Source organism: Heteronotia binoei, chromosome 10 (genome assembly GCF_032191835.1).
Source record: "Heteronotia binoei isolate CCM8104 ecotype False Entrance Well chromosome 10, APGP_CSIRO_Hbin_v1, whole genome shotgun sequence".
Classification (NCBI taxonomy): Eukaryota; Metazoa; Chordata; class Lepidosauria; order Squamata; family Gekkonidae; genus Heteronotia; species Heteronotia binoei.
Genome location: NC_083232.1, coordinates 66,373,863 through 66,399,520, shown reverse-complemented (window position 1 = coordinate 66,399,520; position 25,658 = coordinate 66,373,863). Strand labels below are relative to the sequence as shown.

At 44.9% G+C, this 25,658-nt stretch overlaps 1 protein-coding gene and 1 non-coding gene across 3 annotated transcripts in view; both read right to left on the bottom strand.

The window, feature by feature from the left end:
• The window catches only part of RBMS3 (RNA binding motif single stranded interacting protein 3), a 1,175,542-nt gene that overhangs the window by 894,490 nt on the left and 255,394 nt on the right, over positions 1-25,658 (bottom strand). The gene's annotated exons all lie outside the window — the stretch shown is intronic.
• On the bottom strand, positions 17,205-17,279 carry TRNAA-GGC (transfer RNA alanine (anticodon GGC)). The gene has a single exon. It is a non-coding gene; the product is annotated as a tRNA-Ala (tRNA).

Below are 25,658 nucleotides of genomic sequence, written 5' to 3'. Positions count from 1 at the left end.
CTGGAGACGAGGAAGGCGCAGGACCGCAAGAGACTGAGACGCCCGCCGCCACAATGGCGAACTCTAGCGTAACGACGGGCCACCTTGCTGAGTTCAACCCCGACCACCCCGAACGGTGGGAGACCTACACAGAACGGGTCGAGTGCTACCTGGGGCACTGTGTGTGCATTCTATTTTGAATCTACCTGGTTTCATGCTGCTTCCCTGGTTGCCTTCTTTGGGGCCCTCAGAGTCAGTGAGCTAGTGGCACGCTCCTGAAATGATGTTTCTGGTACTGCTTTGTTGCCACAGGTCCTGAGGTTGGTGGAGAATAAGGCGGCCATTACCGTTCAACGCTCTAAGACTGACCGATGTTGCAAAGGAACCATTTTGGAACTGGGCACATGCTCTGAACAGGACTTGTGTCCTGTTTCCGCTTTGGCTGCCTATTTGGAGGTACACAGTCCTAGGGATGGATTTTTGTTTTATCACCTCAACAGCAGTCCACTGACAAAACATCAGTTTTGTGTTGTGACTTCTCAGGCTTTCACTAAGCTGCCTTTACTCCCTAACTTAATCCCTAACTTTGTATGGTTTGTAACATGAATTTTATGTTTATTGTTTTTAGTTTGACTGTTTTTTCTTTTTAGATGCTGTTGTTCCTGGCCTGAGGAGCCGAGTTCTCATCTGTGGATACAATTATGTGTTTTGAGCTGCACATCAGGCTCGGAGAACTTTGGTCAGCTCTTAGCTGGGACTCAGCCAATGGGTCACTATTGAATGGCGTGGGTGCCAGGGTCTTCATTGGCCTGGCCTGCTGCCATTGTTATTCTACGGGAATGCTGGCCCTCCTCTTCAGGTCCTAGTTATTCACCTGTGAGGGAACGATCTCAGGCTAGTAAAAGACAAGGTGTTGGCCTTGCAGGGACGATTTTAGGGCCATTAAGGTGAGATGGCCTGGAACCATTATAATATGGCCAGATATGATTCCCTGCTTTGTTTGCCGTAGTGTTTGGGACCCTGCAGGCATCGAGAGGGCCTGTCACGGAGATTAGGAAAGCCTTAGAAGGGGGGGTTGGGCCACTACCTGCCCCATCTGGATATTTCTCTTAAATTTCCTTACCTCTACAGAGGGGACGGGGGCAGCTCTCTGAAAACGGTAATACGCTTTTCTTGAGAGACATTTGGCAAGGGCTGAAGGTGGCATTGGACCTTCTGGTGGGTGCTAAGGCCTAAGCAGAGGCTTGGCCTTAGTGGTGGCAGGTTGTACTGTGCTTATGGTACTTTGCAGCTAGGGGAGGACCAGAAAGCATCCCCTCTTGGGGGGTTAAGGGTCTGGCAGGATCAACCTTGGGGTTTGATGACCCGAGGTGGGAGAATGCAGACCGTCCTTTAAGGCTCCTTCCATTGAGATGTGCATCTGGTGGTTGGACCCTCTGGGGCTTGCCTTCTTGCTGGGCTGGCCTGGTGGGAGCTGTGCCACACAGCTCTGACTGGGGGCCGGGTCCCTCGCCTGTTGAATGGCAGGGGAGAGGTCTGTTGAGACCCCTGGCTCTGACCAGGCCGCAGTTTCAGTACTGGAGGGTGCCTTCCATTGAGACATGCGTCTAGTGAACGGACCCACTGGGGATTGCCTACTTGCTAAGCTGACCTGGTGGGAGCTGTGGCGTACAACTTCAGCTGGGGGCTGGGTCCCTCGACTGTGGAAAGACAGGGGAACATAAGAACATAAGAGAAGCCATGTTGGATCAGGCCAATGGCCCATCCAGTCCAACACTCTGTGTCACACAGTGTCACACAGTGGCCCAAAAAATTATATATATATAATATATATATATATTTTTACTGATGGAGGTGTCTGTTGAGACTCCTGGACCTGTCCAAGACACAGTTTCAGTTAGCCCTTACCATTTGTTACTTATACTTTAATAAAGTGGCTCTAAGTTATACCCAAAACCTTGCGTCTGACTCTTTACTCCAACTTGGGGGCAAAAGACATGCCAAAACTCTTTTGAGCAGCAGAGCTGCCCGTTCTTGAGAAAGGAGATACCAGTGTGAGAATGTGATACCAGTGTGAGAATGAGCACCATCATAGGCTCTTCCTATGCAATCTAGATGCCCCACATAACAGGAAAATGGTCCCTCTACTGCAGGAGTTTCTATGCTACAAAGGTAATATTAGAAGGAACCCTGGAAGGGAGAGAGGGAGGACTGATATTGTTCCCCACTCACCAACAATTTAAACAGATGAGCCTCAAAGGAGTAATATGTGCTTCATTTATTTGGGGGATATTTAAAGCATTGAATGAAAAAAAAATGCTAATATTAAAAAAAGAATAGGCATAACTGCACCAGGAAAAAGTCTGACAAATTTCAGCAGCTCTTCTACATTAAAGTACATTATATTAAACAGACCCCAAGGCAAACTCCATAAGTAGTTTATCACCATATGAATATACTCGTGCAGAAGAAATATAGCTCAATCTAGCACAGTCACTGAAATGTCATTTTAAAATATAAAGACCATTATTCATTATTTAAAAGCAACTGATAGGTGTATGAGTGAAAAAAACACCCTTGTACCTACATGCCTGATAGCAGGGCATGTTCTTTGCAAGGGTACTTTTACAACCATAATATCAAAAGTATACATATCTGACATGCAGAAGCCTTTTTCTTCCACTTAGAGCAAATGAACCAGAAAAAAAGAGTGTTCTGCGTATATAAGAATATTACATTTAAAACACAATAAAGATAAAGCAGAGTGGAAAATTCTGAGATAACTGGAGCACTGGAGAGTTAAGGGGCACAGCCTGACCTACTGTGATAAAAAATTACTGCAATTTCACACATCGCAAACCGTCTTCCAAATACTGACACCATTAGCAGTTCAGAATTTAGAATGAAGCCAGATGCTAAAGCATGTAACTCCAACACATCCAGTGTGGCAGGCCAGTTTGTTGGGATGAAGCTGAGTTCAGTCAATGCACCCAGTTCAGAAAGAGTGAGCTGACAATGGAAAACAGGTAGCTTCACCTCAAGTTGGGTTTGGGGCAGTTGAACTGAACAAAATGGGGACCTAACTGTGCTCTTCTCAGAGCTATGGGTAACAGAATCTGCATGTTCTCCAGTAGGCTTCTAAATGAAGCCACTCACTGTCTTCTTTAGTGAGCAGCAAAGCAGATGCTGTGGGAAGGGATACCAAGTTACTGCCTTCTCTTTCCCCTGATAGGCAATCAAAAATATGAGAAAATTACTCAGAGAGAAGGGGACTTAATCTGGGCTTTTGTGCTCAGTTTCTGTCCCATTAATGTAATAAAGTCTGTTAGAGACTTTCCACTCCCTCCCAGGCAGCAGGGAACACACAGATTTCTGTGGCACCTGCTGCTGTCCAGGTTGGCCCTGGCAGATTCCCAAGTAAGAATTGTCATCTTTGTCCTCCTCACTTTAACACAGCTATAAAGAGAGCCCAGGTTAACCAACCTTAGGCTGATATTAATGATGCGGATGCACAGGCAAGGAAAGAAAGGGCATTTATGTTGACTTGTGTTCCATTCTGGAGGAGAATGAAAATCAATGTTTTCTCAAGTAGAAAAGGGCAAAATCATAAGGAAATAAAAATGTGTTTTCAGGCTCCCAGTAGGGTATCACAAAGAATGGAAAACCTGAGAGCAATAAACAATTGCTTGCCAGTGTCTATCTAATTCCGAGAGCCTACCCGTAACTAATATGTATTTGGTCACTCAAGAGAAGTGAGGCGCCTTGATGAAAAAGCAATGACATGGCTTCCTTACAAGGAAACCAGGAATGAAATAAGACACATTCTCCAATCACTATAGTTCATCTGTAATTTAGTTTAAATGCCTAGTGGATTGTTCATTTTTTACTCTCAGGGCTTTGGAGAAATCTTACTAACACTTTGGATCCCATGCTGAAACTCGAACAGAGAAAGCCAATAACAGTTTTTTAAATTATTATTAAAAGGTATCAATATAATTAGCCACTATGATCTATAAAGTCTTAAGTTCTTAAACCACCTACATAGTACCTGCTTATTTTATAGACAGACAGATCTATTTTCCCTTGAGGCTGGTGGCCCTGTTTTTAGGAAAGTTCTGTGGTGATATGGGGGAAAAAACACCATCCAATCTACACAGCAGGGGTTTCTCATATATGGGAAGCAACTGGAAGTGATCTCCAAGTGCTGACCATATTACATGTTTTGGTCCTCAGGGCACTGTGGGGTGAGCAGTTTGAGAACTACAGTCTAAACAATTCAGAGCACTAACTCATACACTATGAAAGAGATGGACAGTCAGACCACCCCTCAAAAAACCCTGATCAAAACATCACAACCATCATTATGGTGTACTATGAGGGGAATGAAATCACTTACCATGTGGATATCCTCAATATTGTGAAGAGCAGCCACACCTGTCCCAGAAATAGTTAGTGCTCACATCCAGATCCTCCACACAACCTGGATCGTTGTATATCTGGTTAGTAGACTTCACAACATGTGGACCTTGTGTGAAGCATCATTTTATAATATTTCTTGTGGGTTTTGCATGTTCTTTCCCAAGCACAGTAGGTGAAAAGCTTATACCAATTCCGCAGTCACTGTAGCTCCACCCCCAGGCTTCTGCTTTCATTGGATCAAGTGATGGATTCCTCACAAGTTGCTGTGCAGACACATTTTGAGATGGAAGAGCATTACTCCCACAATTCATTGTATGTAAAGCAGACCACAGTGTGCCAGAAGTGGAGACCATATGTCTCCGCTTCTCCAGAAAGGGGCTTGCAGAACAAATAATCCACAACTACTATACAACCAGGTCAAGTCATATTTGTTTCACTATAGGCTCCCCCTCCAAATCAACTTTGGAGTGTTGCTATCAATCTAATAGGGGGGATTCCTGCTTGATTAAAAATATATGGATTAGTCTCTAGCATCAACAAAGTCCATTTCAGGATTCATATCAAGGGAAATGTAAGTGGGCATTTCGCAACACAACCCTGGCCTGGGCTTTTCGATGCCAAAGAAAAACAGTCAGTTTTATATTCAGGAGGGAACCCGACTCTAATAACTACAACTGAAAATATCAACATTCATATATGTAGTTCTATATTAAGTCTTGTGAGGCTTTTTGCTGTTCAAGTTAAGGCCTAAAGGTAGGATGTGGATTAGGGCTGTCATCCTCCAGATAAGGCCTGGAGTTCTCCCAGAACAAAAAGATGCTGGTCCTTATGAAAACTCTTGGAGCGACTCAAATAAAACAATAAGGCACGCTTAACATCTAAAGCATGCAACCTACGTTCCTCATCCGAGGAAGGTGTAGGATAAAACGTGGGCAACCAAATTCTAAGTTAAGGTGGAATTGAGAAACCACCTTGGGGAGAAAGGAAATATCAGGAGCTAAGGACACTCCAGACTCCTGAAAAGCTAAATATGGGTAGTCACAACACATTGCCATGAGCTCCCCTGCACGGCGTGCTGATGTGATGGCTACCAAAAAAGCAGTCTTCCAAGATAGGAGCTGTAATGAGCATGTGGCCATCGGTGCAAAAGGATGCCAAGTCAGCCTGTCCAAAACTAGAGTCAAATCCCACAACCGTGGGGGTGATCTCGAAGGAGGATGAAGCCTAAGCAAACCCTCTTAGAATGAGGGTGTGCAAAAACTGAATGCTCCTCCACTGGTCCATGGAATGCAGATACTGCCGCCAGATAAACTTTAATAGAGGAAAAAACAAGGCCAGCATCCACCAGAGATAACAAATACTCAAAAATAGCCGACAGTCACACCCTCTGGGGCAAAACTGTAGGATCAACTAAAAACTGAAGAAACTTCCGCCACTTCCTATCATAAGAAGCACGGGTAGACAGCTTCCTGCTATTCAGGAAAACGTGTTGGACTCTGCTGGAGAACTCACAGGGTCGATGAACCACACTGTCAGCTTCAGGTGGGGCACGTTGTGATGGAATACACGACCATCCTGAGCTGACAGAAGATCCGGTTCCACCGGAAACTGGAAGAAGAACCCCCTCGCCAGTTGGAGCAAGATTTCGAACCAGTTCTGCTGAGGCCACCACAGAGTCACCAGGATGCAGCATGGTCTCTCTCTTGCGATCTTGTTGACCACCCTTGTCAATAGTGGCAGAGGTGGAAACAGATATAGGAACCGACCTTCCCACAGGAACAGCAGACCGTCCCCCAACGACTCTGGATCCAAGCCCCCTCTGGAGCAGAACAGAGGACATTTCCGGTTCTTGGCTGTGGCAAAAACCTGAGGATACCCCCAGAGCTGAAACACGGGTTGAAGGAAGCGCCACTGTATCTCCCACTCGTGCGGGGAAGCCACACCCCTGCTGAGGGAGTCTGCTTGCAGGTTGAGCACCCCTGGGAGATGCGCAACCTTCACAAAGATGTCGTGGTCCAGGCACTCTGACCACAATTCCAGTGCCAGCACACACAGCCATCGAGAAACTGTCCCTCCCTGTCTGATGATGTAACACAGGGCAGTGGTATTGTCCGTAAGCAGAGCAACAACCTTCCTCGCCACCATGGGGCAGAAGGATTGAAGAGCAAAATGCTGCCAGCAGCTCCAAGTAATTTATATGGCAGTGAGTCAATTTTAAAGGCCAAGGGCCCCCCACACACAGAGTGCCCATGTGGGCCCCCCAACCCCATAAAGACGCATCTATTGTGATCATCACTGTTGGTACAGGTAGGTGGAAGGGAGCTCCCTGACAAATGTTGTCCTTTGATTTCCACCACTGCAGTGTTTGAAGTGTCACAGGTGGAATTACAAATCTCTTTCGAGGTGAGTCCCTTAACAGTCAAAACTGACGAAGAAACCAAAGTTGTAGGCCTCTCATCGTCAGCTTTGCAAAGATCAGCACACTTGTAGTCACCGCCATCAGCCCCAGCATCCGCTGCAACTGCTGCACCATGCCCCACTTTCGACTCTGCGGAAGTTCGACAAAGTTGATAATGTCCATTGCTCTCTGCTGAGGCAGGAAAGCGTGATGAAGGTTCGTATTCAGCAAAGCCCCTATGAACTGAACTGTCCATGATGGAGGAAGGTGTGATTACTCTAAATTGACCTGCAGACCCAAGGTGTGAAGAAGATGAAGAGTGGTGGCAATATGGTTTGACAAACTTTCCTTCGACTCCGCCACAAGGAGCCAATCTTCGTCCCTTAAAGCCGGAGGTGGGCAGCCACAACACTCATCATCTTCATGAACACCCAAGGTGCAGTGGACAGGCCGAACGGAAGGGCCTTGAACTGGAAGTGTTGAGAACCTACTGCAAACCGAAGGAAACGTCTGAATGCAGGATGGATGCTGACATGGAAGTAGGCATCCTCGAGGTCCAGTGTTGCCATCCAGTCCCCTTGGTTGATGAGGGGCAGAATTGTTTGCAGAGCGGACATTCTGAACTTCTGGTATGGAATAAACTTGTTCAGATTCTGAAGGTCTCAAACCCCTGTCCCGCTTGGGAACCAGGAAGTAACGAGAGTAGAAGCCTCCCGTCCTGGCCTCCACCGGGACCCGTTCTATGGCATGTTTCTGTAGGAGGTTGCTCACCTCCGCCAGCAAAGGTAGGAAAGAGGGTGTGGTGATTACCACAGATTGGTTCGGAATCTGAGCAAAATCTATTTTGTAGCCTTCCGCGACAATGGAAAGCGCCCACCTGTCTGTAGAGATGGACTCCCAGGCTGACAGGAATGGGCGAAGGCAGATAGACGAAGAAGTGGGGATGGTGACGCGTGCTATCAGAAAGTCAAAGGCCCTGCTTTTGAGGGCAAGCGCCCTTGGACTTGCAGGTGGTCTGTGTAGAAGCGTAGCAGTTTCTATTGTTCCCCCTGTATGGGGAGCTACTCTCAGGTTGGGCAGAGCGAGGTCTCCACTGCTGTTCCGGGGAGAACTTTTGATATGGCTTCTTTGACCAAGGTTTGTTCCACTGTTTTGGTTTCATAGCTCTGGAAGACACTGGGACACCCAGGTTCCTGGAAGTTTTTATGCTTTTATCCATTTCCTGGAGTGCATTGTCGGTGGTTGAGCTGAAGAGGCCTTCGCCCTCGAAGGGCAGATCTTCAACGAAGACCCTGGTGTCTTGCTGGACGGCCATTGACCTGAGCCAAAAGCGGTGGCGGAGGCAGACTGCAGAAGTGATGGTTCTTGCTGAGACGTCCACCATATGCTTTGCTGCAGCCAGTTGTTGTTTGGCTACAGCAAAGCCTTCCTTCTGCAACTTCTTTGCAGCAGACCTCTTCTCCTCACTCAGGGAAGACAAGAGGGGGGTAAGTTGTTCCCACACTGAGTATTGGTATGTAGCCATGCACGCAGCATAGTTAGATACCTTTACTCCCAGCACCCCAGCAGAGTAAAACTTTCTCCCAACGTTGTCCAGCTTCTTTCCCTCCTTGTTTGGTGGAGAGGAGTGCGTCTTGCAGGCCTTTGATGAGGAGGATACGACCACCGAATTGGGCTTTAGATGCGTGAAGAGAAATTCAGCACCGGCCTCTTGGACGCGGTACATGTGGTCCAACCTTCTTGATGACACAGATGTAGAAGCAGGCTTCGCCCAGGGCTCCTTCACCACCTTTAAGATGTCCTTCGTAACAGGCAGGGCAACCACTATAGACGTATCCCGCTGCATGATGTCGAATACGATGTCATCTACAACGGGTTGCAGTTGTGTCACCGGGAGAGAGAGGGAGAGTGCCATCCTCTTCACCAGGTCCCCATACGACTTTAGATCCTTCGATGGTGAAATGGGAAGATCCTCAGCGGTATGAGACACTGGCGAAGGTTCCAAAGCCCTGTCTGGATCATCAGTACCGACCTCAGAGTCCGACAATGAAGACTCTCTCCTCAAAGAAGGTTCCGAGAGCACCAGCGTTGACTGTCTGACGGGTGACTGGATCAACACCGACGACCTAGGCTTGGACTTCCTCCACTACTATGCCGCGTCTTTTGGGCGGGACAGACATCGACGCCGAGGGACGCTGTCTAGAATGCTCGGAAAGCATCAACATATGGGATGCCTCGGATTGCTGGTCCTAGTCTGCAAACTCCCAAAGGGGGTACCACTGGTACAACGGGTATGGATAGGCATAGGGAGGTCATTGGCGCTGCTCCCACGGTGGAAGCGGTGGGAAGTGGCGAGCTACAGTGTTCGGTTCCAGCTCTCTCTGACCTCTTGCCTGATCCAGCGGTGCCAATGGCTCCATCGGTGCCGACACCTCCACCTCTGAGACAGAGTCGCTCTCACTGAGATGCCTCAACCCCGAAGAATGGGAGCACTGAGTGAGGTCGATCTCTTGCTCCGATGCCAACAGACGCAACTGCTGCGAAGCACTGGCTCTCGACACCGAATGGCTATGATGTGGGGACGCCAAGATCTTCCTCGGTGGAGTGGTTGACTTCGATGTCGAAGCGTCATGAGAAGGGGAAGGAGTGCAGGACGATCTCTTCTTCCACTTCTCCTTAGATTTCACCTTCTTCGGTGTGGATGATCGGGTCCCCGAGTCATCCCGACGCTTCTTAGCTGGGGTGTCCACTGAACCTTCAGAAGGTCGCTTTGTGGAACGCCCGCACTCGACTGGCATCTCGGTCCTGATCGGTGATGTATTGGCTGATGTGACCATTGGGGCCATGGCCTGTCCCATCAGTACTGACGGGCCCGATGCCATCTTTTGAGGATGAAGTGCCGACTCAACCAACGCAGCCGAAAGCCTCGCCGCTCAATTCTTGCGAGTTTGTTTGGAAAAACTCCGGCAGTGCGAGCAAGAATCCACACGATGTCCCTTGCCCAAACAAAGGAGACAGAGGTAATGGCCATCGGGGGAGATCCCACAGGAGTGGCACCTCTTAAACAAACCCCGTCTTTCCATAGACGCCAAGGAAAAAACCCACCCAGGAAAGTATCTGAGGGGAAAAATGGGGGGCCCCGAATGGCAAGTCCAACAAAAAAATTTTTTTACAACACTAGCTATCTAACAACTAGAAGATATTGGAAGAAGATATTGGATTATATCCCGCCCTCCACTCCGAAGAGTCTCAGAGCGGCTTACAATCTCCTTTACCTTCCTCCCCCATAACAGACACCCTGTGAGGTGGGTGGGGCTGGAGAGAGCTCTCACAGCAGCTACCCTTTCAAGGACAACCTCTGCCAGACCTATGGCTGACCCAAGGCCATTCCAGCAGGTGCAGGTGAAGGAGTGGGGAATCAAACCCGGTTCTCCCAGATAAGAGTTCGCACACTTAACCACTACACCAAACTGGCTGACTAACTAACTAACTACATTAAGAAAATAACAAACGGGCTATATACAACAAGAAAGGCAATCGTAAGATTACTTTACTGACCAGGGTCACAAAAGGAGATCCTCTCAGCGTAGCGGTCAGAAAGGAACTGGCGGGATCCTCACACTGGTGCTGGTGAGCATGCGCACTGGGATGCCTGCGCATGCCCGTTGGTGCTGAGCACGAAAAAATCCCGGGCTTTTTAGGTACCGATTCGAGGATCGGTGCAGGCGCTCTATCCCATGAGTGTGAAGCACAGAGACCACGAAGAAGATCCTGGGGATCCCCCAGAATCAGCACTCATCTCGACTCCAGAGTTGCACTCCCCTGGAGAAAATGGATACTTTGGGCAATTTCTACCTCCCCATCCAGGGACCTGGCAACCCTAAGAGGGGTGGACTGACTCTATGACATCACAACTCTGCTGAGCTCCTGCCTCTTCCCAAACTCCACAGCTTCCCTAGGCTCCACTACCAAATCTTCAGATATTTCTTGATGGGAAATGGCAACCCTAATGTGGTTCCTGGCAGCCTTTGTATTCCACATGACACTCTCTGTATTTCTTTTTAGAAATAAAAATTAAATGTTTGGCCTTCACTGTGGTAGAGAAAGGTGCAGAAATATGAGATCAAAATCTGATAAATGATCATAAAATAAAGGCAGTAGGGAGAAAAGGCCAGTGAGTGCAAAGCATGACAACTTCATGATTTTAGCCCAGATCAAATTATTTTATTACTACTATTTTCAAAAGCTTATGCCATGGTCACTGAAGAACACATAATAGGGACGAGGGTAGTAAAGGGGGTTATTCCCCATAGCAAAAACCTTTACACCTGACATAATCTCATCATTAGTCCTCCTATGCCAAGTTATTTCAAAAGAATGGATTTCCACTCAGCAAATGTGTTCATTTGATAAGATTTCAGTGTTTGCTAATAGCATGTCTCATTTGAAATACATATTTACTCAGCAGACTACATTATCCCTGAATATGCCTTTGTTCCAATATCTCGATCTGCGGAGGGAGTACAATAAAACATGGGCTGCTGTTAATGTAACTCCGTGAATGATGGTATGCAGCTAATTTTCCGCCATGAATGATTAAAGAGTTCATACAGTATATATGCATAAAGGCAGTTATGTTATATTTGATTTGAGAAGTCACTCAGGCAAAAACCCACCCACGTGTGAGTATGACACGTTCCTATATGAAGCCATCACTCTGGAGCATTTGTGATCAAGTGTGGCATTCAAATTCAGCTGGGAGGCTGGCACCCTCTGGGAGGAACCACTGCTCAAGCACTGCTGGTGTGCAGCAGTCTGCAGTTAGCATGCCGGGCTCTGCTTCTGTGCAGCTTAGGCACTGCAGTTTTCCTTGCTGAAAGTCCTACTAGACAGAAAGAATGGCATAGACAGAGTTTACTGGTCATTACTTCAAGACTTGCTTTTTAAATCTTTACAAGAATCTCTACTCTTTGCGGACAGATGGGGAATCTGATCATATAAAATGGCACATGCTTTTTGTTATCACCATAATAAATATGCCAGTCAAAAGAAGAGCATGAAGCAAAGAATCTACTCCGAGACTACTACTACTACTACTACTACCACCACCACCATTATCATCACCACAACCATTATTAATGTAGCATCTATATGGAAGAACTCGCATTTTAAAAAAAATCTTAGTAGTAGGAAATTGAAATTGGATGGCATTTATCCAAGAAACCTTTGAAAAGATGTGAATTTGGAACTGCCAATTAGAAAAATACTATATATATATATATATATATATATATATATATATATATATATATATATATATATATATATATATATATATATAAATAAATACACATATCTGATGTCCATACAGTATTCAATGTCTAAATATGAGGCCAGGAAAGAGAAGGCAAGAACACAGTTGGTCCAAGGGACCGAGCTAACCACCTAAATATGTATTGGATGTGTGCTTCTTTAAATTTTCACTGTGGAGATGGGATAAATTCTGAGTTGGCAAGTTTGCTCTGAAAGTTATAGTATTCAGAACAATAGAATTCAGAACAATAAGATCTCAGAGGTTTATCCAAATATGGTGACCATCCAACAAGCAGGTACAGTGCAAATTACATGAAGAGAAAGTGAGTGCAAGTTCGCTGCTGCTATAGTAAAAAAGGCAAACATAACAAAATAGCCTACTAGGAAAGACACTGCAAATAAAAATGCACATTAACATTTAGAATAATATCATCATGACCCAAACCCAGTCATCACAAGATACCAAAGAAGTGAGTCCCCTGAGTTTGGGGCTCTAGAGTCCAAGAAAGAAATTTAAGCCAGTGAAGGAAATAATAGCTCACTTGACGATGCCACCCTCCAGCTGTGCATTGGATTTCTCCCAGAGTTACAAGAGATCTCCAGATTACAGAGATCAGTTCTGCTGGAGAAAATAGAAGCTTTGAAGGTTGGACTGTATGGTGTCACATCCCTCCCCAAACTCCAACCCCCAAACCTCCAGGATTGTTTCAACTTGGAGCTGGCAATCCTAACCACTTCTCACTATAACAGAAATCTCTTTCACAGTTTTTTCAGATCAAGAAGAAGATTCTCAAATCAGCTTACAATCACCTTCCCTTCCTCTCCCCACAACAGGCACCTTGTAAAGTAGGTGAGTCTGAGAGAACTGTGACTGGTCCAAGGTCACCTAGCAGGCTTCATGTGGACAAGTGTGGAATCAAACATGATGCTAGGGTTGCCAGGTCCAACTCAAAAAATATCTGGAGATTTTGGGGGTGGAGTCAGGAGCAAATGCGATTGAATTCCAAAGGAGGTTCTGGCCATCACATTCAAAGGGATTGTGCCTTTTAAATGCCTTCCTTCCATTAGGAAATAATGAAGGATGGGGCACCTTCTTTTGGGGCTCATAGAATTGGACCCCATGGTCCAATCTTTTTTTAAATTTGGTGGTGCTTTGAGGAGAAGCACCAGATGCTATGCTGAAAATTTGGTGCCTCTACCTCAAAAAACACCCCCCAAAGCCCCAGATACCCACAGATAATGCCGCTTATAATGTATGGATTCAGCACTATATAATGGTTTTTAAAAATTGTAATATGTTTTTAAACTGTGAATTGTAAATTATGGTTTTATATATTTTATTAGTTTAACTGTGTAAATGATACTGTGAGCCGCCCTGAGTCCGCTTGCGGAGAGGGCGGGATATAAGTCAAATGTAATAAATAAAATAAAATCAAAATAAAATCAATTCTCCATTATACCCTATGGGAACCAGTCTCCATAGGGTATAATGGAGTGCCCAGCAGACATTTCCCGCCCCTGCCACACACACTTTCTGATGACCCTGATGTGGGGTGGGGGGCCTTGAAACTGGAGGATCCCCTTCCCTAAACTGGAGATTGGCTGTCCTACATGGTGCTCCAAATTACAGTTCCTTAACTTCTCTTAACCACTGCACCAAATCAAACGCAAGGTAACTAGAACGGCAAACCATGCCACAGAAAGACAGAAAGGTTTACAGATAGAAAAGTATTCAAGATGCTTCACTGCAAAGAGGGCTGTTTTCTCTAGTTCCCTCCACAAAAGTATCTTTCTTTCCAAAAGCGAAACAAAACAAATGCAATGAATAAAAGCAACAGCCAGTTCCCAAGCATCAGAGGCTGGCCAATTAGCCACTTTACTATAAATTAGGTGAACTTCTAATTACCAGAGTGTGGAAGGAAAATGGATACTCTGGCCAACATTATTTGGGAAGGGCTATCAAGAACTATTTCAACACCTAAGTGACACATGGCATCCCCATTACATCATAATATATATGTTTTTTGCCCATTCTCTTAATTATTTGAGAAACCAGAGTATGCAGCTTTAAGTCCCAAGCAGCCAGTACATTAACAAAGAGCACAGCTACCCACTTCACATTCATGGCCCTTTTCTTGATGAGGTGCCTGAACATTTCCAAATTGCCACAGTCTGTTAATTGCTATACAAAAGTTATCACATTAATGCAACGCTGATGCCAAGAACCGTTTAAATGAAGTTAAATGGGTAAAGCAGACCTAGTACTTTCCATTGTTCATCTTAGCAGACATTCAGTGAGTTGTATAATTGGGCATTATAACGTTTCCCACTCGTTTGATTCACTGTGGTATAGCCTGGACTTAACAAAACATCTGCAAAGAGGAGAAAGGCGCTGCGTTAAGAATGCAGCGAGGAGGGGAAAAGAAAGAAAGAAATGATGTGGTAATGTTACCATTTGTCACGTGTGATTGCTTTCAGTCAAATGTCCTCCACCCATGTGAAACTGAGGCGGTAAAGTTGCCTTATCAGCGTATTTATAAACAGTAAATATTATTGCCTGCATCAAAAGCAGGATGAGGAGTGAAGAGGAGCAGCACAGAACAGCACTTTCAAGGATTAGATGATCATACTTTAGATCCAACCAGAACGATAGCTTCAAACACATTTTCAAAGTAAAATGTTTATGAAACTTGTCATCTTCTCATAAAAGAGCTTTTTCATATTTTTTTCATAATTTATGAGCCCTGCTGGATCAGATCACTGGCCTGCTCAAGGGCATAAGAGACCTTAGAATGTTAAATCAAGAGACTTGAGGTTGGGGGTTTTCCAAATTGTTTCCCCATTCTGTGATCTTGTGCAGGCCTCCTGCAGGGTTGCCAGCTTGGCTGGGAAGCTCCTGGACATTTGGAGGTGGAGTTTTGGAAGAGTGAGATTTGGGGAGGGCAAGGACCTCAGTAGGGTCTAATGCCATACAGTATACTGGTCAAAGCAGCCTTTTCTCCAACCAATCTCTGTTGTCTAGAATTCAGTTGTAATTCTGGGAGATCTCCAGGCCCCACCTGGAGACTGGCAACCTTACAACATGCTGCATTTATGCTGAATATCTAGATTAGACTACTGCAAAGCACTGTACATGGGGCTGCCCTTGAAGAGTGTTTTGAAGCTACAGCAGTTACAGAATGCTGGCTGGAGTGTGTCATAGAGACTACATAGTGATTACAGTGCCAAACTAGGATCTGGGAGACCCACGTTTACACTCTCACTCTGCCATGGAAGCTTGCTAGATGATCTTAGCCCAGCCATCCTCTCTGCCTAAGATACTTCACAGGGTTGTTGTGTGCAGATAAAATGGAGGCAAGCTTTGGGTGCCCAAAGAGAAAAGCAGAGTATCAATACCTTAATAAATGGATGTCACAGCTTACTTGGATCAAGATATAAATGTGATTTTGAGAGCGTGCAGTACTCTACAATGGGGTGCACCAGCACAACAAGCTGCTCTGCCTAACTGATCACTAAGTCATAACAGTGGCATCCTAAGCAGAGTTACATCCAATGACTTCAAATGACTTAGAAGGGTGTAACTCTGCTTAGGATGGCAGTAATATTAAATTTTTGAGATGCTTTTGAGATGTGGTGCTGGAGAAGAATCTTGAGAGTCCCTTGGACTGCAAGAAGATCAAATCAGTCAGTCCTAAGGGAAATCAACCCAAATTGTTCCCTGGAAGTCAGATGCTAAAGCTGCAGCTCAAATATTTTGGCCACCAAATGAGAAGGGAGCACTCCCTGGAGAAGATCCTGATGCTGGGAAAGACAGAAGGCAAAAGAAGAAGGGGATGGCAAAAGATGAGATGGCTGGACAGTGTTACTGATATAACAAACATGAATTTGAGCACACTTTGGAGGATGGTGGAAGACAGGAGGGCCTGGCCTGACTTTGTCCATGGGGTCGCAAAGAGTCAGACTCGACTGTGCGACTGAACAACAACAACAAATATTAAATTACTGCCATTAATTTAAAAAATAATGCTGAAGTTCTGTATTTTAATCAGTCAACTTGGTTTTAACACATGATTTTATTATGTGAGCCTGCTTGCGAGGAATTAAATAAATAAATAAGACTGCCATGAAAGCAGAAATCAATCTTCTTATTTTCTTATGAAAATAATTGTGCTAGCATTGTTTTAAAGGTGTATTTCATTTTTACTCTATTCCCTTTTTTAAAAAATTCACTCTCCAACTGAAGTACTTAATTAAAACAATTTCCTTGCTTCACTTGTATCTTTAGTTATGTGTCATCAAAAATGCCAGACTTGTGAGAAATGGCTGAAATTACATTGTATTATTCCCCCGGGCAGGGGGGAGATTAGCTACAGGTCCAGAGCACTTGTATACCTTCTTGATACATTATTCAGATCCGCTGATACCATTTATCAATAGCCTTATCTCCCTCCACCCCTTCTCTTCTACCTGGTTAGGAAAATAAATTAACAGCCATGATACTACTACTGAGATACAGGAACCTTTTTTATTTCTAACACTTTTTCATTCCTGGATGGTTTTCTTAAATATTTATTTTATAAAAGATCATGCTAGTCATTTGGGATCTCCTTTAGTGGTAGACACAGTATTTTGTAGTAGAGAAAAAAGCAGAAAAGTGGAAGAGTTTTGCTTTGATCAAATATTGTGGCTCATCAGACCCCAGAGATACTGGAGTTTCCTAATCAATCCTGCAGATGAACCAAGGGACTAATTTTGCACTTTTGTGCTGGTAGACGTGATTGCAGAATTTCTTCTGCAATTCCTATTCCAGCCTAAAACTGCATAACTTAAAAGACATGAAGAAGAAGAAGAAAAGATTGTGAGCTTGTGTGTAAGTGTTTGCTAGAGATCACAGACCTGCTGAATCTATCAAACATAAGACTAGAAAACTAACTACACGTAAGGCATGTAACAGTGAACATATGAACATATGAAGCTGCCTAATACTGCATCAGACCCTTGGTCCATCAGAGTCAGTATTGTCTACTCAGACGGGCAGCAGCTCTCCAAGGTCTCAAGCTGAGGTTTTTCACACCTTTTTGCCTGGACCCTTTTTTGGAGATGCCAGGGATTGAACCTGGGACCTTCTGCTTGCCAAGCAGATGCTCTACCACTGAGCCACCGTACCTCCCATATAACATCAGGGCTGGTTTAAGGTGAGTTGTTTCCAATCACTTTCCGAAGATTTAAGTTACAGGGGGTGGAGATCTGTAGCAATTGTCTCCTCCCATGCAGACCCACATTATGGTGTTCCAGATGATCTACCAACCACTGCTGGGAGATTCAGTGGGCTGCAGCAGGAGGGGAAACTTGTGGACATCACCACCCACTCTTCAGAAAACTTAAGGGCACATCATTCTTCAGAACAACCAGGTTGGATACAAGGTGGTATTTTGCTACCCAAACAAAGTTCACCCGTTGCCTCTCCTCATGCCCACAATAGTCAGAAGTGAGCAGAGCCTTCGTGGTCCACTAGTGCCTTCCTCTTTGTGCACCCCAAGCAGTCATTGTGGTGTCTTGACTGGAGAAGAGGATCTGTCTAATGCTTTAGAAAAAGCCCAGCTGTATAGGGTAAACCAAATTTAAAGTGGAGAAGTGCCCATGCATTTAACTATTTCCCCACTGGCTGCTTTCCTCAACCAGCTGTTATTGGGGAGATTGTTTAACTGCTAATACCCTCCCCACAATGTCTCCATGCTAAATTCCCTCTTCCCAGGGGATTTTGGCTTTTTTAAAAAAAGTGCGCACACACAAGCCTTCCTTATATAGAGTCAGACCTTTGGTCTCTCAAGGTCAGCATTGTCTTCTCTGACTGGCAAGAGCTCTCCTGAGTCTTAGGATGAGTTCCTTCAGATCACCTACTATGTCATCCTTTCAACCAGAAATGTCAGGGACTGAACATGGGACTCCTCTGCCTGCAGGTGCTCTACCACTGAACCATACCCCCTTCCCATCTATCTGTTCTCCTGAACTTGTTTTTTATTAGCTTGCTGACAGTTCAATGGGAAAGAAGTTTGTTATGAAAGATTGGGAATCAAGTCTCACACTCCAAAGATGGAAGTGTAGCTTCCATGAAAATGATTCAGTAGCACAGCACAAGAGTTGCATGCAGAAGATCCCCTGCGTCTTCATTTACAATGTCTTCGCGAGAAGTTGTTAGGAAAGACCTTTCTCAGTCTGAGAGGCATTGAAAGTTTGAGTAGACAGTGTTGAACCAGAGCAACCAAAGGTCTGGCTTTGTATATTCAACTGAATTTCGATTCCGTTGGCCTCCAAATACATTCTGCCCTTCTTTAACATAATGGACAATAACCTTGAAACTCGTTCCAAAGGGAGCTTTGAACATGCAGTTCTTGAACAGTGGTCCATAATGCGGCATGGAAAACTATGTCTACAACAGAAAGGAGTTCACAACCTGAATACTTGCCAAGTGCTTCACTTCCATAATAGAATCAGAGCAGGCTGGCAGTAGGAGCTTGATTCAACCACAGTTTTGCATGCAAGCCCCAATGAGAGATATAACATTAAACATACCTACAATAATCCCGTGTGGCATTGTATCCAGGCAACATCCCACTTTTGACCAATATACCAAGTAGCCAAGCAGTTTATTTGAAAGATTTCTACCATGCATACTACAGAGCAGGGCTTTTTTGTAGAAAAAGCCCAGCAGAAACTCATTTGCATATTAGGCCACACACCCTCACATCACCATTATTTCACACAGGGTTGTTGTTGTTTTTAAGAAAAAGCCCAGCAGGAACTCATTTGCATATTAGGATGCATCCCCTGATGCCACCATTGTGTCAGAATCATGCTCATTTGCATATTAGGCCACACACCCCTGGTGCCAAGCCAGCCAGAACTGCGTCCCTGTGCGTTCCTGCTCAAAAAAAAACCCTGCTACAAAGACAACCCAAGGTCAATAGCAATTTAAAAATACAATTTAAAATCAGAAATATAATGACTATAATAATTCAGTGTACTAAAATGTCAGTAGTAAAACCTATCATCAGTATTTTAAAAGAACAACCAGCTGGTGCTGAGTCCTGCCTCCACCAAGGTCAGCCCCTTGCCTCCCTCTGTCCATCTCCTCCTCCTTCCGAATGAGCCTAGCAACCCTCCAGGCTGGGCTATAGTAACGTTTCATGTGGGCCTGCCTTTGAAGATGTTTTGGAAGTTTCAGATGGTACCAAATGCAGAGGTGAAATTCCTGTCAGGGATCAGCTACTTATATTATACAACTTCAATACTACGTCATTTGCACTGGTTACCTATTTGCTTCAAGGCTCAATTCAAAGTGCTGAATATTGCCATTAAAAACCCTGACAGTCTAAAACTCTCATGTTTAGCAAACTCCATTTCCTGGCACATTTCAACATGCCCATCACAGTCCTCAGACAACATTCTCCTTTGGGTTCCCCCTCACAGGACCATCAATCTAGCAACAGCCAGGTCTCACACCCTTTCTATATGGTAGGTCCAGTCCTCTGGAATGTCGTTCCAGAGTGGAAACAGATGACACCTCTCATGGCTACATTTAGGAAGGTGTGAAAGGCCTTTTTCATTCCGCCCATCTATTGGCCCACAGGCTGCTAGACAGTCCTTAGATAGAGTGAAGGCATTGGGTTTTTGTCAGAGACTGTAGAGAATGAATGTGAGGGACAGTCAGGGTCAGCTTGGCAGAAAAGACCACTATGAATTTTTCTGTCACCTTCACCCAGTATTTAGGCACACAAATTAAAATCCTGTCAGAAAATAACTAAGCACCAGACGTTTTTAATGTCAAAACCAAAAAGTATATTTATTAGATTACAAAAGACAAGGAAGGGAGTGAAATAATAGTTATTGGTTTAGCTCAAAAAATCAGTTGGCAGGCAGAAGTTCAGCTAAACAGACAATCTCTAATCACCAGAGATGTTGGCAAGCTGAAGTACTATAAAAACTACTGGTAGGCTGAAGATATATAAAACTAACAACACTAAACAGGCAGGCAGTGCTTTCTTATTCCTAGGAAACACTCTAAATAGAGAAGGATTATAAAATAAAAAAGGGTCACACACTCTGTCTTTCACACTGAGGACTACCTGATGTGCCAGAAATATCCCCACACAGACGCATTCACTAGCATACAAACACATCCCAGACCTTAGAGTGATACCTCAGGACTCACACCTTTGAGTGCTATCTCACAAGCCCCTCAATCCTGTGTGTCTCAGTCCCACCCAGCTAGTGTCCCAGCCTATCTCCTGGGATTTCTTCTCAGCCACAAGAATCTAGTCTCTCTCTCAGTGTGCTTGAGTATTCTTAATTAAACCAGGAGTGTGCCCTGAAGGACTGACAAATCTCCTCAGCAGAGTCTTCAGTTCCCCTCTGCTTCAGTGACACAGGGGTGTCACCACTCAGAGAGTTTCTTCACACAGAAAGAGTCTGGTTTTGCCCCTTCTTTCAAATAAACTCTCTCAGACAGAAACTCAAATCCACTCCTGTCTCAAGGAACTCAACCCACAGGCTGTTCTCAGCTCCTTCCAGTTGATTTTCAACTGAACTCCTTCAGTACTCAGACTGAACTGTGAGGCAATTCCCCCACTGCAAGCCTCTTTGCAATCAATACATCTGGTATCCATAGCTGCGGCTCAGCCAATCAGAGTGAGCTGTTTCCTGCTCACCCAGGCTAACTGCTTCAGTCCATTACAATGTTCTATGCTGTTTTAAGGTACCTCTTACCTGCCCACCTTAGTTTCATCAACTGATCGTCCCTAAATATTAGAAGGCTTTTCTTTCAACTAGGCTAAATGATTTCCCCTTTGCTCTTTTGGTAGGTAGATTCCAAGAAATACCATGCTTGGATAGATTATGTGTCTTGGATGATTGAAACACTATCTCATTTTTTTTTATTGTGTGTTGGCTGCCCTTCTGAGAAATCTGTGGATACGGCTAGTGATAGTTTCTGAGGTTTCCCGTGTTTCTTCATCTTCCATAGTAGCTGGTACTGACCCTGTGAATACTTTGGCTGTGGCTAAATTTCTGGCATCAGTGGCTTCTACTGGAGAATGAAAATAGAGGATAGTAAGCTTAGTTCTGTCCAAGACTGCTAGGTCATCGAATTGTTAAATAAAGAGAGAAAGTTGTAAGCAGAAATTTGCAGCCAGTACCCTTCCCTTGATAATTCAATGACAGAAATAACTAAAGACTTACTGTCCATTTTTTTAAAGCTGGAATATACTGCACTGTTGCAACGGATTGTAATAACATTGTAACACTATAGTGATCTAGCAATTAATTTTTAAAAAGCCCCCCCCTCTCCAACTCTGCAATTGAGGGGAATGGCACCTGCAGAGATGAAGGTAGGGGAAAAGGAACCAATGTGAGTGGAACCTGCAAAAATCTGCATCTTCCCATGCACATAGAATCTAAAAGTGTTTTGACGAGGGTTGCCAAGTCCAATTCAAAAAATATCTGGGGACTTTGGGGGCGGAGCCAGAAGACTTTGGGGGCAGATGCACATAGAATCTAAAAGTGTTTTGACGAGGGTTGCCAAGTCCAATTCAAAAAATATCTGGGGACTTTGGGGGCGGAGCCAGAAGACTTTGGGGGTAGAGCCAGGAGCAAGGGTGTGACAAGCATAATTGAACTCCAAAGGGAGTTCTGGCCATCACATTTAAAGGGTCCACACATCTTTTAAATGCCTTCCTTCCATAGGAATTAATGGACAGGGGGACCTTCATCTGGGGCTCACAGAATTGGCCCCCTAGTCCAATCTTTTTGAAACTTGGGGGATATTTTGGGAAGAGACACTAGATGCTCTGCTGAAAATTTGGTGCCTCTACCTCAAAGAACAGCCCCCTCAGAGCCCCAGATACCCATGGATCTATTCTCCATTATTTCCTATGGGAATAAGTCTCCATAGGGAATTATAGAGTTCCCGGCAGCCATTTCCCTCCCCTCCCCCCACTTTCTGATGACCCTGAAGCGGGGGGAGGGTCTTCAAACTGGGGGATCCCCTGCCCCCACCTGGGGATTGGCAACCCTAGTTTTGACCACAATCTTTCCAAAAAGGCTCATAGCTAACCAGGTTTTGGGAAAAATCACAGCAAATCAAGAGAAAACTAAGAATGACTGACGCATGTATCTCTGTAGTCATGGTGGGGCATTAAAGTAACAGAGTAAGTCCTTCAGGTATAATTCAGTTACTGTTACACATGACTGTTAACACAGACCATATCAGCCTAAGAGGTTTATTTTAATTTGCCAGTATGATAAACTGACTAGGAATTGAGTGTCCCCCTGCAATGGAAACTTGCTGTACAACCTTAGCCCAGTCACACAGTCTCAGTCTAACCTACCTCACAGACTTGTTGCGAGAATAAAATAGAGGGAAAGAGAATGATGTAAGTCAGTTTAGGTTTTAAACTGGGGAAAGTATGAATGAAATAAAGTATGAATGAAATAAAAAGTATGAATGAAATAAAAAGTATGAATGAAATAAAATAAAATGAATTAATTAATAATGTAAAACACTTGTAAAGCACAGAACTGCTTGCCATTCAGACCTCTTGGTGCAATCAGATGCATCCTTTAAACACCCAACATTAACTAGATGGCATTGCCTGCTTTCTGTACATGTGCAGTTAGAGGCATCTATTCCAGAAGCAATTACATGAAATGATCTCAAAATTAGCTGGGTTCACACAGACAGAGACTGAAAGCACACAGAGCCCAGTTTTTATTTTTAAAAACTCAAATGGATTTCCTCCCCTGTTTTAAAACGGGAAGCAATGTTAGATGCATTGGTGGTGGTGGGGAGTCGCTGCAGCAAAGAAGCTCTGTAATTATGCAAGAAAGCAGGTAATGTAATGATGTCAACACAGACATCCAAATCTGTTTGGGCAAATCATCAAACCATCAGCTCTTTGCTTGTGGCTGGTGAGCAGGATATCAGCCAAACCCAGTGGTTCCTCATGCACACGGCATTTACCAGATCAGAGTTTGACCCTTTCCATGGTTTAACTGAAGGGGGAAACACCCAAAGCACTTCTGTCTTGCAGAGTTTTTATTCACGTCCTAGACTAGAATCTCTAAAGTGAGTTGAGGACTTGCCATTTGTGAACATTTAAGAGGGAAGGGAAGCACTGAATATATCCAGTGGACAATTGTCTCATCACTCAGTAACCACCATGCCACATATCTGGGTTCAGGGCTTAAAGAGCGGAAGATATGACTTTCTAGTAGGTTTGAACCCTGCTGTCTTTTTTCTTCTTCAAACATTACACCCTGGGAACAAGCGTCAAATACGCTCTGCTGCTTTTGAATAGCAGCCATAAAAGGATCTCTCAGTCAAGCTGCTAAGAAACATTGTTCCTCCAACCAAGACAAGGATCAAGATTTCTTTTTTACTACAACATGGCAGCTTTGCTGACTAAGTACATGCTCAGCTTAATCTCCATAGGAAGAAACTCCTGAGAATAGCTTTGTCCTTGCTCAAGTTAGACACTGCACAACTGCCATTGTTGGAGGGGAAACATAGGGGGGAGAGAGAGAGAGTCTACTTGTCCTGTAGTTTATACACACACAAGCAGTAAATAAAACACTGTTTCTTCAGGCATTTTTTTTTCTTTTGTGGAACTGGCTGGCCAATATATGAGACAAGATGCTGGACTAGGTGAATCATTGGTCTGGTTCAGCAATGTTCTTATGCGTCTGCTAATGCCAGTGCTCACCTCCTATCACTCTATCAGAAACCTCACCCATAGGGTTACCAACTGTGGGTTGGGAAATATCTGGAGGTGGAGCCTTAGGAGAGTGAGGTTTGGGGAGGGGAGGGACTTCAATGGGGTATAATGCCATAGAGCCCACCATCCAAAGTGGCCATTTTCTCCAGGTGAACTGATATTTCTTGCCTGGGGATCAGTTGGAATCCTAGATATCTCCAGCCACCACCTGGAGGCTGGCAACCCTATGAGGCCACAGCCAGTACAGAAGGCTTGGGATACAGGAGGATGGGCAGTTTATTAACAGAACCCAGGACATGGCTGCAGGTTGTTTCAAAAAGGAATATCTCCAAACGCCTGCCCCTGTAACAACTGCAGAGATCTGTTCGATTAGTAATTAGCAATGGGAAGGGGGGGATGAACCTCAAAAATGCTATTCATTTCATGGTTCATGGCCAAACCACAAACTGCACCAGTTTCTGACAGACTGCTTTGGTTTGTGGTTCCTGGGCTCAGAAAACCTTGTTTAAAATGATTGTTGTCCCTTTAAATGAGGTTTCTAGAAAGCAGCAAAACCACCAAAGCTGGGCCTAGCAGTTAGTGGACTGGCCAAGGGAGATGCCCAGCCCATATGGTCCTTGGATGGCAGTGTCTCCTTCCCTGCCGACTCCATCTCCCCTGCTCCTGCTCCGGGCTCCTGGGCTGCGCTGCCACTGTGGCCATCTCCCCCATCAATTGCCTCAGCAGACCACCACTTCTCCACTGCTAGCCTTCTCCTCCACTAGCCCCCTGGGTGAGTTCCCAATGGGCGGTCCAGGGGGCATCCTCAGGCAATGGGGGAGGATGGGGGAGTGCCCAGGCTCTCCCAGATCATCAAGTGAGGGGCAGGGGCTTCCCCTGGACAGGCTGCTCCCCATTTCCCAGCTTTCTTGAACACTCCTTTAAACATTAAAGGGACTGCACAAGAAAGCCCAAAGCAGCTGAGCAGTGGGGAGCACTGCCAGACACTCAGCTGTTTTTGTGGTTTTCTGCTCTGACCAGGAACTGGCATGAACCCCATGAACTGCTGTAGAAGTTCACAGAAATCTGTGATCATGGACCTGTCACAGACTTCAGTTCCCAAACCATGAACAGAGCAAAATTTGTCACAAATTTGTCAGTTTGTGCCCATACCTAATTAGCAATGCAGAACCTGGAATGAATTTTCTTCTTTGTGCTGTTCCTTTGTGTTTGGGATCCCCACCAAAGAGATTTTGTTGTAAGTACCTGGTGCAAGGTCCCTGTGCCTCAGACCTCCAGAAGCAAGTGACTACAGAGTAGGCAGGGAAGGCAGGCACACACTAAGCTCCTTCGTGTTTACTCTCTATTGTCACAGTCTCCTTTTGAAGGGCAAATGAACACTCCTAGGGAAAAGCAACTTCCTTCCTGTTTCTCTCTCTCTTCCTCTTTCCACCCACACAAAATGGGGCTGCAGGATGCTCCTCTCTGCATTCATCCCCATCTGCCAGATAATATAGTTTAGATCTGTCTCTTTCTCTTAATCTATCAGACATGTATTCCTATAATAAAGTAGTTATTGCTTCGTTTCAACTAGAATTGGTGGCTCTGTGTAACTTTGTAACTTTGCAACCACACAGTCTGTTCAGACTCAATACAAGCAGCTGCTGCATTAAAGCTTTGTGTGCTCTGCTTACTAAAGAAGGATCTGGACCTACCTGAACCAGTACCCTCCCAAGCAGATTGGGCAGCTGAAGCAGCTTTTACCCATCTTTCCCCATCTTGCATCTTGAACCTTCCTT